Below are 13,469 nucleotides of genomic sequence, written 5' to 3'. Positions count from 1 at the left end.
ATAAATGCTTGTTGTTTTAAGCTGCTAAGCGTTAGGATCTTTGCTCTGCAGCAGTAGATAGCTAATACAAATGCCTTGAGAAACAAAGCCCATCGAGTTGCAGTAAAGGCTGGCTTTGTGCTTACTCCCTCTTTCTCCCAGGAGGCCAAGGGTGCTGCATTGAAACAGACAAGGCACAAATCCATCAGAATCAGCCATTTTTCACTTGCTTCTAGATTATTTAGGCCTCCTTTGCCTTCATCCCAACGCCAGACCTTTTTAAATGTTAAGCCTTTAAATAGGCCTGGGCTTCAGCTTGGGAAACTACATTTCTCTTTCATCCCTGCCACGCTCTCCTCTGCCCAAAGCCAGAAAGGTCTTGGAGAAAGCTCATCTCTGCCCTGACTGATTTTTCCCCTCAGCTGTGGCTCCATGTCATTGGCTCTGACTGGGTCCTAATTAGGGAATTGGCTTCACCATTTCTTGTCCTGGGAGCTGGAGATGGCACCGCCAAGTTGGTGGACACCTCCGTGCCCTTCCATTCTCACCACCCTCAGCCAGGATGTTCATTCAGGGGTCTGGCCTGAATCTCTCCTGGTGCAGCTTAAATCTGCACCCTTCTCTCTTTCTCCACAAAAGAGTTTCTTCCCAGCAAATGCAGCCTCCTATTTGCTTTGTCACAGCTCGTGATCTGAGCCGAGCCTCCTCTCACTCCCAGCACAGCCTGCTGAGCCCCTCCCAGAAGAGGACAGAGCCCACGCTGTGTGAGGCGTGTCCTGCTCTCCCAGATGCCGCATCATCATCTATCTCTTGTTTCCCTTGCTGCCCCAGGGAAGCCGGTGAAGCCTCTGGGGATCCCTGGGCCCTACGCGGCTGAGACCAGGAGAGGAGTCCTGAGCTCAGTTCTCAGCTCTGTCCTCTGCTCTCCTGGAGTGGCTCCCCTGGACCTCCGTGTGCTCACTTGCAAGTCCGTCTCTCAGGGCTGCAGAAGCTTGAGTCTCCATCTGACCCGTAGGAAAGCCAAGACATGCAGGTTATGGTCCAGCTCAGCTGGGTCCCCAGGACTGGAGTTCCTGCTCAGGGCTCAATCCCCAAGACAGCTGGGCCTGCCAGAGTCCTGGTGGGATTGGTCTGTTTCCTCTACCCCGTCTTCTCTGCCCTCCTCTGAGAGGCCTGTAGAAGGGGTGAGTAAGGGAGGGGAATCCTGAGTCAGATACTCGATCTTCTATTATCATCCAAAAGTTCCAGGAGAAACCAGCTCATTCCAACTCTCACCATGCAGAGGCCTTAAGTAAAACTTAAAATCCTATTTCCTTTTTTGTGTGGGTAAGCAATTACTGAATGGTCTGTTAATAATGATGGAGATCAGAATTGTGATTTGTTTGGGAGTTTGTTTTTCTAATTTTTTCCCACTTTCTCTGAGAAGTGGCTTCAGTGCAGGAGAGGAACAAGAAAAAAGGAAACTAATGTTTAGTGAGTATCTGTTAAATGCAGCAGGATTCCTTGTCAGGGGTTCTCATGAAATTGTTACCAATTGAACAGTGCCTGTTGCCCCATCTTACATATAGGGAGAACATATGATTTGCTTTTGACCAACACAAGACCTCAGTGCAAAGGTAGCTATCTCCATTCAGAGCACCAGTGAACCTGCCTCAGATGAGGCTGGCCTCATGCTTCCCCAGGGCACAAAAATTTATCTAGCTGGGCTGGGATCCATGGACATGGACATGTGGATTTTCCCACTGCCTATCTCTGTGCCCTAAGCCTCTTTCACCTCCCAGGCCCTGGGCCCCTCCACACACATGCCTCAGGGAGGCATATGTGGAATTCGGAGATGTTGAATAAACAGGATATTGTATACAATGCAGGTAAGAATATAAACTGGAAACAATTTGACAGTCTCTTGTTAAATGGAACATTTGTGTACCCTAACACCTAGTATCTTATTTCTTACACATACATAGAAAAATTTTAGAACTGTGTACCAGGACACATGTACAAAACGTATTCAATGCTTGGTATCATTGTTCAAATGGCAAAGGAGTAGAAACAGTCTCAGCATCTATCAAAAGGAGAATGGGTAAATAAATTATGGCATATTCACACTGTATCAGTTGAGATCCAGTCTGGAAAGCAGAAGCCACACTTTCTCTTTTTTAAAAAAATTTTTATTTATTTTATTTATTTATTTTTGGCTGCATTGTGTCCTCCTGGCTGCGTGTGGCATTTCTCTAGTTGTGGCAAGTGGGGGCTACTCTTCATTGAAGTGTGCGGGCTTCTCTTGTTGCGGAGCACGGGCTCTAGGCATGTGGGCTTCAGTAGTTGTGACATGTGGGCTTAGTAGTTGTGGCTCGCGGGCTCTTGAGCGCAGGCTCAGTAGTTGTGGCGCATGGGCTTAGTTGCTCCGTGGCAATGTGGGATCTTCCTGGACCAGGGCTCAAACCCTGTCCCCTGCATTGGCAGGCAGATTCTTAACCACTGTACCACCAGGGAAGCCCAGAAGCCATACTTTCAATCAGAAAGGATTTAATACAGGATGTTGTTAGCAGAGGCACTGGAGGGCTGAAGGAAGAAAGAGGGAGTGCTGAGCTAATCCCTGAATAAGAAGTCAAGAAGCAGCTACCCACTCCAGGGTGGAGAAACAAAAAGGAAGGGAGGGTTTTACAGACCTCCCAGAAGCTTGGAGGAGGGGCTTTAAGGAATCTGGCCCCTGACCTCTGAGGACAAAACCCACCACTGCCTCTGAGAGGAAGCAAGAGGTTTTCGGGGAGTGAAGAAAGGGCTGGAGCCTGGGGTAAGTGCCACCACTAGAGAATCACTGGAAGGAACCAGGGATATACAGAGATAAAAAGAAGGTAGTCCCTTCTCCCCTCCTCCACCCTCCAATTTTTCTTCAGCACCCCCTATTAGCAGAACCTAACAGGGTGCCAGCTGAAAATGGATCAAGGGCCTAAATGCAAGAACTAAAACAATGAATCACTTCGAAGAAGACGTAGGACAAAATCTTCACAATGTTGGATTTGGCAATAATTTCTTGCATATGACACCAAAGGCACAGGTAACAAAAGAAAAAATAGACAAACTGGACTTCAAGAAAATTTTAAAATTTTGTTCACCAAAAGACACTATCAATAGAGAAAAAGCCAACCCACAGAATGGGAGAAAATACTTGCAAATCATATTTGCAAAGGGATTACCATCCAGAATATATAGAAAACTAAAACTCAATAACAACAACAAAAAAACAACCTGAATAAAAAGTGGGCAAATGACTTGAGTAGACATTTTTCTAAAGAAGATATACAAATATTCAATAAGCACATGAAAAGATGCTCAATATCACTAATCACTGGGGAAATGTAAATCAAAACTACAATGAAATACCAGCTCACATCAATTAGGATGGCTATCATCAAAAAAAAAAAAACAAAACAAAACAGAAAACAAGTGTTGGCGAGGAGAAAAATTGGAATCTTTGTGCACTATTGGTAGGATTGTAAAATGATACAGCCATTGTGGAAAACAGTACGGCGGTGCTTCAAAAAATTAAAAATAGAATGATCATATGATCCAGCAATTCCACTTCTTGGTACATACCCAGAAGAATTGGTAACAGGGTTTCAAAGAGATACTTGTATACCCATGTTGATAGCAGCATTATTCACAGTAGCTAAAAACGCTGAAGCAACCCAAGTGTCCATTGATGGATGAATGGCTAAGCAAATGTGGTGTATACACACAATGGAATGTTATTCAACCTTAAAAAGGAAGAAAATCCTGTCACATGCTACAACATGGATGAAACTTGTGGACATTATGCTAAGTGAAATAAGCCAGTCCCAAAAGGGTAAAAACTGCATGATTCTGCTTATGTAAGATACTTAAGAGTAATTTAAGACAAAAAGTAGAATGTCAGTTGCCTGGGGCTAGGGGAAGTGTGGAATGGAGGGTTATTGTTAATAGGTACAGAGTTTCAGTTTTACAAGATGAAAAGAGTTGTGGAGACGGCTGGTGGTGATGGTTGTACAACATTACGAATGTATGTAATACCACCGAACTGTACACTTTAAAATGACTAACCTGGTAAGTTTTATGTGTATTTTACCACAATAAGAAAAATAGGGGGAGAAAAAGACGAGAAAACATGAACTTTAGGACAGTGTTTACTTCTTGTTGGGGGAGACAGGAGGGAGTGGGGTGAAGAGCAACACAAAGGAAGATGCAAGTTATTACTGATGTTTCAGCTCTCTTTTCGGGTGGCAGGCTCATGGGTGTTAACCATATTATGTTTTATAGATAATATTTTGTTAAATATGCCTTTTAAAATGCACAGAACATTGAATTTTAAAATATAAGTGAGAAAACATTCAGAGGTAAAAGGAGGGAGTGTAGCTTGGAGGCGGGCCAGTTGGAGTGGTGGGCGTGGGCGGTGGCACAGCCATGAAGTGCGTGGGACAGCGGGGCCCGGGGCTCCGGCAGGAGGGCAGCACGGGTGCAGGAGGAGGAGAAGGAGGGCAGCCTGGGATCCTGGTGGCGGGGCTGCAGGGCCGCTCTCGACCACACGAGGGCGCCCCACACCGCCACATCCAGGCGGCGGCGGGGGAACGGTGGGGGGCGGCAGGAAAGGAGGGAAGCCGGGGAGAGGCCTTCTGGGGAGGGTGGGGTGGAGGGAGGGCCTCCAGTCCGCCCAGACTGGCCCCTGTGTTCAGGTTTACCGTGTGGTCAAGCCTTGAGGAAGGTCAGTGTGAGGTTCAACTGGAAACAGAGCCGGCTTTCAGGCCCTGAGGAATCCATGGGAGGGTCCATCAGGGCTGCCTGCGGGGGTGGGGGGGTATTTGTTATTTATTGAGGCGTGGGTGGTGTGCCTGTGCTGTGTCCTGAGTGACTCTGTAGGTTAGCGGGTGTGGGTGTGTGTGTTTCCTCAGGAATATAGTGGAGGGTGGGAGCAGGGCGAGGAGAGGGGCAGTTGCTGCTTCCCCCGGCCTGGGGCTGGTACTAACAAGGAGGAGAACCTGCAGCAAGATCCAGACCGTGAGGACTCAGAACTTCTTCCCTCTCAGAGGAGCCCCAGGTCTGAAAGAGGAGGGATGAGCCTGGCTGCCGGCGGTGGAGCGCACCTCCCTCAGTCTGGCCCAGCAGGACTGTATATTGGGGGCTTCCTCTGGGGCCTGCAGACAACGCGCCCCCCGCCCCAAGCCTTCTAGTGGTGGTTCAGCACCCAGCAAAATCTAGGATGCCACAGCGGCTGCCAGGCCCTGGATCCTGCCTGGTGCTGCTGCTCAGGGACCTGGTGTTGCTAACTGGTGCCCAAGGGCATAGCCCAACAGAGGTCTGTGACCTGAAAAACACCGCTGATCTCACTTTAGACCAGAACATTTTTTTTTTCTCCTAAAAGCAGTGGCAGGGAGCCCAGTTTTGAGGAGGGTAGGAAGGGTGGGAGAATATGCCGCCTCAAAATACGCCTCTAGAGCAGAAGGATTATTCTGAGCTGATTATTTTGAGAAACTACAGACAAAGGAGGAGTTCTGAAAAACAGAGTAGAAATTACTTTTTTGAAAGAGAAATTTACATTTATAAAGAAGATCTCCATTTGTAAGGGTATCTCCCTCACTGGGTGGAGAAGTTGACTTTGGATCACAGAGAATCTTAAAAATCCCTGAAGAAGGCAGTGACTTAAATCTGCATAACAAACTCTACCCTTGTTTACTCTGCTTTTCCTGGTAACCCTTCAGAACTGACTTCTTCCCCACCCTCAGCTTTGTTTCTTCTGTTTTTGCCTGAAGGTGGTATTTAAACCGCTGGTTTAGGCCACCTGGGAGAGTTAACTCCTTTTCCCTAGGTATGTCCCTGGTGTACAAGTATATGTGAATAAACTTCTGTTTTCTTCTTGTTAATCTGTCTTCTGTTTACAGAGGTCTCAGTTGAGACTCAGAAGGGTAGGGGAGAGTTACTTTTCCTCTCCTACAGCGGGGACAGCTTCGAGGACCCAGAGGCTTCTCCCCTTCCCACCAGTCTCTGGTCGGCTATTGCACGTGAATGCGCTTTGCAGGCTATCTCCTGGTCTGGCGTCTCAGCCCAGAATTTGAGAGCATTAGGGTTGGTAGAAATCAAACCCAGGGTGGGAGCCTCTGGCCAGTAGGCTGAGGCCCTGTACAGTGTCCCAGAGCAGGGGGAAGAGAAAGTCCTGCAGCTTCTCAGGGGAAGAGGAGGAATAGCAAGCCACAGGCGTCCTGGGGATGAGAGCAGGACGTTGCAGTGCCCGCGAGATGCCCTGCGCGGGAGGGGGAACAAGACAAGCCTCAGAGGGCTCTGGCTGATCGCTCCGTCCTTGTCCAGACTTCTCCCCAGTGGCCTGGCCTTGGCTCTGTACACCCCATCTTTCCAGGAGCTTCATTCCTAGGTCCAGCCAAACAACCGCGAGGAAGATGTGAGAGAACAACATCCTTCTGGGATGGGGCCACTCTGGGGAGTAGCAGGACCTGGTGGGGAGCGGGGGTCCGGGGAGCAAGGCTTAATGACCATGTAGTCGTTAAGAAGAAGGCATCAGCATCAGTCCTGGGTTGGTTAAGTTTCCAGTTCAGCCACCTAGGAGCCATGTGAACTTAAATGAGCAAATTACTTAACTGAACTTCAGTTTCATCATCTGCAAAATATGGGAACGATAATTACCTTGCAAAATTATGAAGCTTTAGAAATTAGGAATGTAGAATGCTCGGTCAACAGTAAATGCTGTTACTATTGAAACCGACTTCACCTAAAACCTCTGCTGAGTTTATGATTAACCTCTCTATGCAAAATTTTATTCCCTTTCTTGTTGCATATCTGTTCCCCACAGGATTGAGGATTATCAAAGAAAAAGGGAGATTGAAACCTAGCAGGACCCTGCAGAGATCTCCCAGGTACAAAAAGCCTTTCCATTTCTCCGTTTTTCGTTTGTAGGAAAAAGCTTTAGTCTCCTAGGCCTGAGTTCCAAAGAGCAGATTCAAGCAGTTACTAATTAGGGAAGTGAGGAAATGCAGAAATAAAGGAAAAGCAGCCAAGAAACAATACTTCAGTGATAAAACAGAGTCCTAAGGATATATATAACAATCTGACAGATATCTTTTTTTTTTTTTTTTTTGACAGGTATCTGAATTGTTCTGCAGGAAGTAAGACCCTTATCCAGGTGGAGGTCAAGCTGAGCACAAGCAGGTACAACCCAGACTGGTTGGAACCAGAAGGTTGGTGATTAAGATTCCTGAAATATCACCCTGTTACTTCACCACCAACCAATCAGAAGAAAGTCATGCCCCCTGCAGCCCTCACCCCAAATGTTGCCTTTAAAAACCCTTCCCTGGGGGGCTTCCCTGGTGGCGCAGTGCGTGAGATGCAGGGGACACGGGTTTGTTCCCCGGTCCGGGAAGATCCCACATGCTGCGGAGCGGCTAGGCCCGTGAGCCATGGCCCCTGAGCCTGCGCGTCCGGAGCCTGTGCTCCGCAACAGGAGAGGCCACAGCAGTGAGAGACCCGCGTACCGCAAAAAAAAAAAAAAAAAAAAAAAAAAAAAAAAAAAAAAAAAAAAAAAAAAAAAAAAAACAAAACACACACACAACCCTTCCCTGGGGACTTCCCTTGTGGCACAGTGGTTAAGAATCCACGTGCCAATGCAGGGGACATGGGTTCGAGCCCTGGTCCCGGAAGATCCCACATGCCATAGAGCAACTAAGGCTGTGTGCCACAACTACTGAGCCTGCGCTCTAGAGCCCACAAGCCACAACTACTGAGCCCATACACTGCAACTGCTGAAGCCTGTGTGCTTAGAGCCCATGCTCCACAAAAAGAGAAGCCACTGCAATGAGAAGCCCGCGCACCACAACGAAGAGTAGCCCCTGCTCGCCACAGCTAGAGAAAGCCCGTGTGCAGCAACGAAGACCCAACGCAGCCAAAAATAAATAAATCAATAAATTTATTTAAAAAAAAAAACCCTTCCTTGAAAGCCATCTGGGAGTTTGGATCCTTTGAGCACAAGCCACCTGTACTCCTTGCTGGACCCTGCAGTAGATGCTGTATGTGCCTTCACCACAACCTGGTGTCAGTAAGTTGGCTTTGCTGTGTGCCATGAGCAAGCAGACCCAAGTTTGGTTTGGTAACACTATCATTATTTTCCAGTGCCCAGACCCATGTAGGATGGCTCCAGGCCTCTCTTCCAGGCTCCGACAAAGCAATCCTATAATTTGCCTGTACTACTGTACTGTGATAGTGAATCACTAAGAAGTTATTATGTTACCCAGACAGGAATGGGCTAATGTCTCTCTGTTGACAGGAGCCTCTGGGAAAATGCCTTGATTCCAAAGACTTAGTCTGTTGGTTGGTGGGCCTCTCCTTTCATCAGGGATCTCACAGCAGAAGTCATACAGAACTTTCAGAGCAGAAGGAGACCAGGGGTGGTGCTTGTCTCTATTGCCTACCCCAATAGAAGCTGGGGCCCAGGAGCTCAGTGTAAGGCTGTGCTGATGTCCCTTGTAACTTTTGTATCATGGGGGTGAGAGCTCAGGGTTCAAGTTCCTCCAGCATTGGGGGAAGAGAAAGGGCCTGAACTTAAACTATGTGTGTACAGCTTTTCCCTTCTCCTCGCTCTGGAGCCTCTCAGGCATCCAGTTAAAACTCCCTTAGGTGAGGCAAGGAGAAGCCTCCCTGGTTCATGGCACATAATAGCTGCTTAATAAATGTTGCTGGAATTATATTGCATGCAGACAATAAGGTTTTTGGGAGCGAAGGGACTTTATGTGAATTCAGTCCAGAGGCAGGAGCCTGTAGGTGGGCACCACCCAGGATCGAGTGCCAGGAGTTGATAGGGGCCGCACCCTTCTGGGTGTGACTGATGTTGAAACCTGGCAGCCACCCTAGGTTTCTCCCTGCTCCCACTCCCACCCTGCTCAGTTCACTCTGCCTCTTCCTAAACTCGTTTGAATCTGCTGTGCTGTTTTCCTTGTCCTCCTCTCAGCAACCATATTTCCAGCCCAGACCACTGCTGTATCATACCTGGAATCCTCGCTTCCAACCTATTGCGCAAACCGCATCAAAGTGATATTACTGAGACCAGAATGGTGATGATCCCTCTCCCTGTTTAAACACTGCTATGTGTCCCCATTGCCTACAGGATAAAGCTCAAATTCTTCAAAAAATGCCATGTAAAGCCCCATGCGCCTGCTTTCCTCTCCAGTTTCCCTTCTTACCCACTACCCCCACTGCCACTCTGGGCACGGGTCAGACTGAACTGTCCACTCGTGGAGAATGCCAAGCACCCTTTATCTTCCAGGGTTTTGTGTATGTATATGCTTCCTTGAGGTGGAAATTTGTCTCACACATACACACACACTTTGTTTCCTCCTGCTTAGTCTGATTAATTTCTAGTTCTCCTTCAAGCCCCATGTTAGACTCCACTATGACTGAGAAGCTGTCACTTACCCCCTTCCCTCTGCACCCTGTCAGTGCTGGCCTGGGTGTCCCTCTCTGCTCTCCCAGCTCCCAGTGCCCCCCAGGTCTTTACTTTTGCATTGACCTTTGTGATCCCAGTTTTTGCTCCCCCTCAGGAGGAGTGAGTCTCCTCACTTCTTCAGGGTGTGGCCCTGCCTGGTTCACTGCTTTATCTCCAGGGCCTGGCCCAATGCTGGCACTTGGCAGGCGTGTAGCCATGACCACTGTAACGTTCGCCAGAGCCCACCTTCATTCAGCACACGCTGCATGCCAGGCCCCGGGAGGGTGCCTCCAGCCATAAATGTGGTTAATCCTCACATGGCTGAATGGCACACAGAGTCCATTCCCACCTGTTTCCTGTCCTTTAGAGGTGGAAAGGTAAAGCCTCATCTCCCAGACCTACTCCTTCGGGAGTGGTGGGTGCACATGGTGATCCAATGCTGAGACCCTCATGTAGGATTTGGAAGGTGGAAGGGAGCCAGGGGCCACCTTCCTACCACTTTGGCTGTTCCCTTTTGGCAAACAGGGTCATACAGATGTGTGCCTTTTTCTGCAGTGGTGTCCAGTGTGTGGTCCCCACCCCCGGCAGCAGCAGTGGAGGCCCTGCCTGCTCCCTGGATCACAGCCATGACAGTGTATCTTGAACTCAGAACTCTGGTTGCCAGTGATAACGTCCAGATGCCCACCCTCCTATCCTGCCGAGGACGAGGGAGCAGATCTTCTGCAGACTCAGCCTTACCTCCTCCCCTCCCCCGTCCAGCCATCCAACCATCCCATTAGCACCTAACCCCCCCGTATCAAGTCACTCTCTGCTCAAAATACCTTGAGTGGTTCCTGTTTCCTGTGCTAAACTCTGGTTGATACGACTGTTGTTATCCTTATTTTACAGATGGGAAACCGAGGCACAGAGAAGCAAATTGATCTTCCCAGAGCCACACAGCCAGTGGGTGGTAGGGCTAGGCTCCAAACGCAGGTCTTTCTGAGCCCTGAGCCCACTGCACCATCTTGCCTGGTGAATATGTGTTGGTGTTGCCGGCTGTGGGAGGACGCCCGGTGAGCTTTTAGGTGGTGGGCTGGGCTGACACCCATGGCAGGTCCTGAGCAGGTCCCCAAGGTGTCTGTTCCTTCCTGAGAAGCACAAGGGGCTCAGGTTCCTGGGGACTGACCCCGAGGCTGGGGCTGTGGGATGTGTGGGGCAAGGAGGCTGCTGAAAGCCAAGCCGTCTGGGCACCACGTCAGTCAGTTCCCCGGGTTGGAGCCCATCAGCAGTGTCTGGAGAAACACTTAAGTGACCAGTGCAAAATCAAATTAGGGGGATGGTGAGGTGGAGGTGTCACCAGGCCCGGAAGCCGTCTTGGGTGGCACCACCTTGGTGAACTTGTAGTGGTTTGTTCTTGTCAGTCCCCCAGGGTTGAATGGAGCCTGAGGGTCTGACAGATTTGAGGCTCATGTATGTACCAGAATTCATAGGGAGAACATGGTAGGCACTCAGATTGAATGTTCCTGCCAGCGTACTCTCTCCTATTAGACAGCTAAAAGTATAGGGGAGGGCAAAAGGTTGTCCAGTGAGGAGAAAAGTAAATCAAAGGAGTTGGTTGATGCTTCAAGTATTTAAAGGACACCAGTCTTTGGCTGACTACATCTGAAGGCAGGGAGCAAGGCAGCCAGTGGGCCAGGCCCTCTTCCTGGACAGATCTTCCTCTGGTGTCTTCACTCATGTATCCATTCTTTCTTTCTTATACAGACTCAATAAATGAGTGCTATCACATAAGAAGCATCAACAGATCCTCCCTGCCTCACAGAGACGTTCCAAGGGAAAACATGTCTTCTGAGTTTCCTTGTTGATTAGTGCCTTTCAACATCCTGCCTTTCCACAGGTGCAAACCATTTTCTTGTCAATGACTCTAAGTGTGCTAGTTGCCCGTGAGACGTGGGTAATACTGCAGGGTTGCCCGGCCCTGTAATGAGGACTTAACGTTCCTCGACATCTGAGGTACCTGGGACATTCTCCACCACCACAGGTCTGCCGGCAGAAGTTCAGCCAAAAGGTAGGAAGGGAGGGGAGGGAGTGTGACAGAGGGTATAGAACGCAGACACTTTTTCATTCATTGCTCCGAGGCTGCCCATAGGTTCACAGGGATCTCCTGTGTTTGTCCCTTTATCAGACCTGGGCTTGGGAAACACTGCTGCTAATTCACTCGAGTTCCTGAAGTTCACCTTCTGGATTTTAGGGTCCTTATCACACTGTATTGTAAGCACTGATTTTCTTTTATTGCCCCACCAGACGGAGCTTCTTGCAAACAGAGACTGGCCCTCATTCACTTTGCTATCTTCCTAGCCTAAGCCAGGGCCTGGCACATGGTCTGTGTTTAACACATGCTTGCTGGTCAGTTTTACCATGCCTCCACACAGCTCTCTGGATGCTCTTCTCTGGGAGAAATGTAGCCTTCCCTTTCTCTACCCAACTCAGAAGTCACCTCCTGCAGAAGCTTCCCCAGTCTCTCAAATCAAAAGGGCTCAACAGGGCTTCCCTGGTGGCACAGTGGTTGAGAGTCCGCCTGCCGATGCAGGGGACACGGGTTCGTGCCCCGGTCCGGGAAGATCCCACATGCCGTGGAGCGGCTGGGCCGGTGAGCCATGGCCGCTGAGCCTGCGCGTCCGGAGCCTGTGCTCCGCAATGGGAGAGGCCACAGTAGTGAGAGGCCCGCGTACTGCAAAAACAAACAAAAAAAACAAAACAACAACAAAGTGCTCAACAACTTTGCATGTTGTTCCCTCTCCTCTCAAGAAGCTCACAGTCTGGTAGGGGTTTAGAAAAGCAAGCTAATGTGTACAATGTACTGTGGTGCTTGACAGACTTTAAATGGGCAAAGGACCACTGGGTGTTCATTTAGTGGAGTGCTCTGAGTTGTCTAGGATTCCAAGCTGTCTGATTCTCTAGGGAACTAACTGCACATTTGATTATCTTTCGCTGGGCTGTTTTATAACTTTGCTGTGATGGAAGTTAACTTGTACAGGTGATGATGGTGCTGATGTTTCCAGCCTGATGTGTGATGCAAATTGTTCCTACATCCCCTCCTTTTTGGATTTGCCTCCCATTTAGGTCACCACAGTGCATTAAGTAGAGTTCCCTGTGCTATACAGTATGTTCTCACTAGTTGTCTATACTGGTTCTTTCCTTAATTAATGAGTTATATAAACATGTTAATTTTATTTCTGTATGAGAGTCATGATTTTACCATTTTGAAAATTGTGTCTCAGTGGTAAAAACTATGACAGAGGTAGTGATAATATGTACTGAGCATTTATTCTGTGTCAGGAAGTATGCTAAAGATTTTATAGTTGTCATATTTAATCCTCATAGCAACCCTATAAGGTAAGTTCTATTTATTAGTCCCATTTTACAGATATAGGAACTGAGGCCTAGAGGTTAAGTAACTTGCTTAAGGACCCAGAGTTAATAAGTGGTCTAACTGGACTTTGTACCCAGAGACCTGGGATTTGGCACTAAGATTCATATTCTAACTGCACTGTCGCCATGAAAGCACTCAGAAACAAATTGGGGCAGCCACTGTGGAAAACAGTAGGGAGATTTCTCAAAAATCTAAAAATAGAACTACCATATGACCCAGCAATTCCACTCCTGGGTAAATATCCAAAATAAATAAATAAATAAATAACAAAAAACAACACTAATTTGAAAAGATACATGCACCCCAATGTTCATAGCAGCATTATTTACAATTGTCAAGATATGGGGACTTCCCTGGCAGTCCAGTGGTTGAGACTCCGTGCTTCCACTGCAGGGGGCTCGCGTTTGATCCCTGGTCGGGGAACTAAGATCCCCCATGCTGTGTGGTGTGGCCAACAAATAAAATATGGAAGCAACCAGAGTCCATCAACAGATGAATGGGTAAAGAAGTGGGTGTATATATATGCAATGGAATACTACTCAGCCATTAAAAAGAATGAAATTTTGCCATTTGCAGCAACATGGATGGAATTGGAGGGCATTATACTAAGTGAAATGTCAG

General features: G+C 48.2%; 1 long non-coding RNA gene across 1 annotated transcript; it reads left to right on the top strand.

The window, feature by feature from the left end:
* Positions 1-4,646: 4,646 nt before the first annotated feature.
* On the top strand, positions 4,647-7,570 carry LOC308612364. The gene is made up of 2 exons (XR_014015102.1): positions 4,647-4,717; positions 7,105-7,570. It is a non-coding gene; the product is annotated as an uncharacterized lncRNA (long non-coding RNA).
* The last annotated feature ends 5,899 nt before the right edge of the window (positions 7,571-13,469 follow it).

The sequence above is a fragment of the Mesoplodon bidens genome, assembly GCF_964165515.1.
Source record: "Mesoplodon bidens genome assembly, chromosome: 2".
In the NCBI taxonomy this organism is placed as follows: domain Eukaryota; kingdom Metazoa; phylum Chordata; class Mammalia; order Artiodactyla; family Ziphiidae; genus Mesoplodon; species Mesoplodon bidens.
The sequence above is the reverse complement of the archived record's forward strand: the minus strand, read 5'-3'. Positions and strand labels throughout refer to the sequence as shown.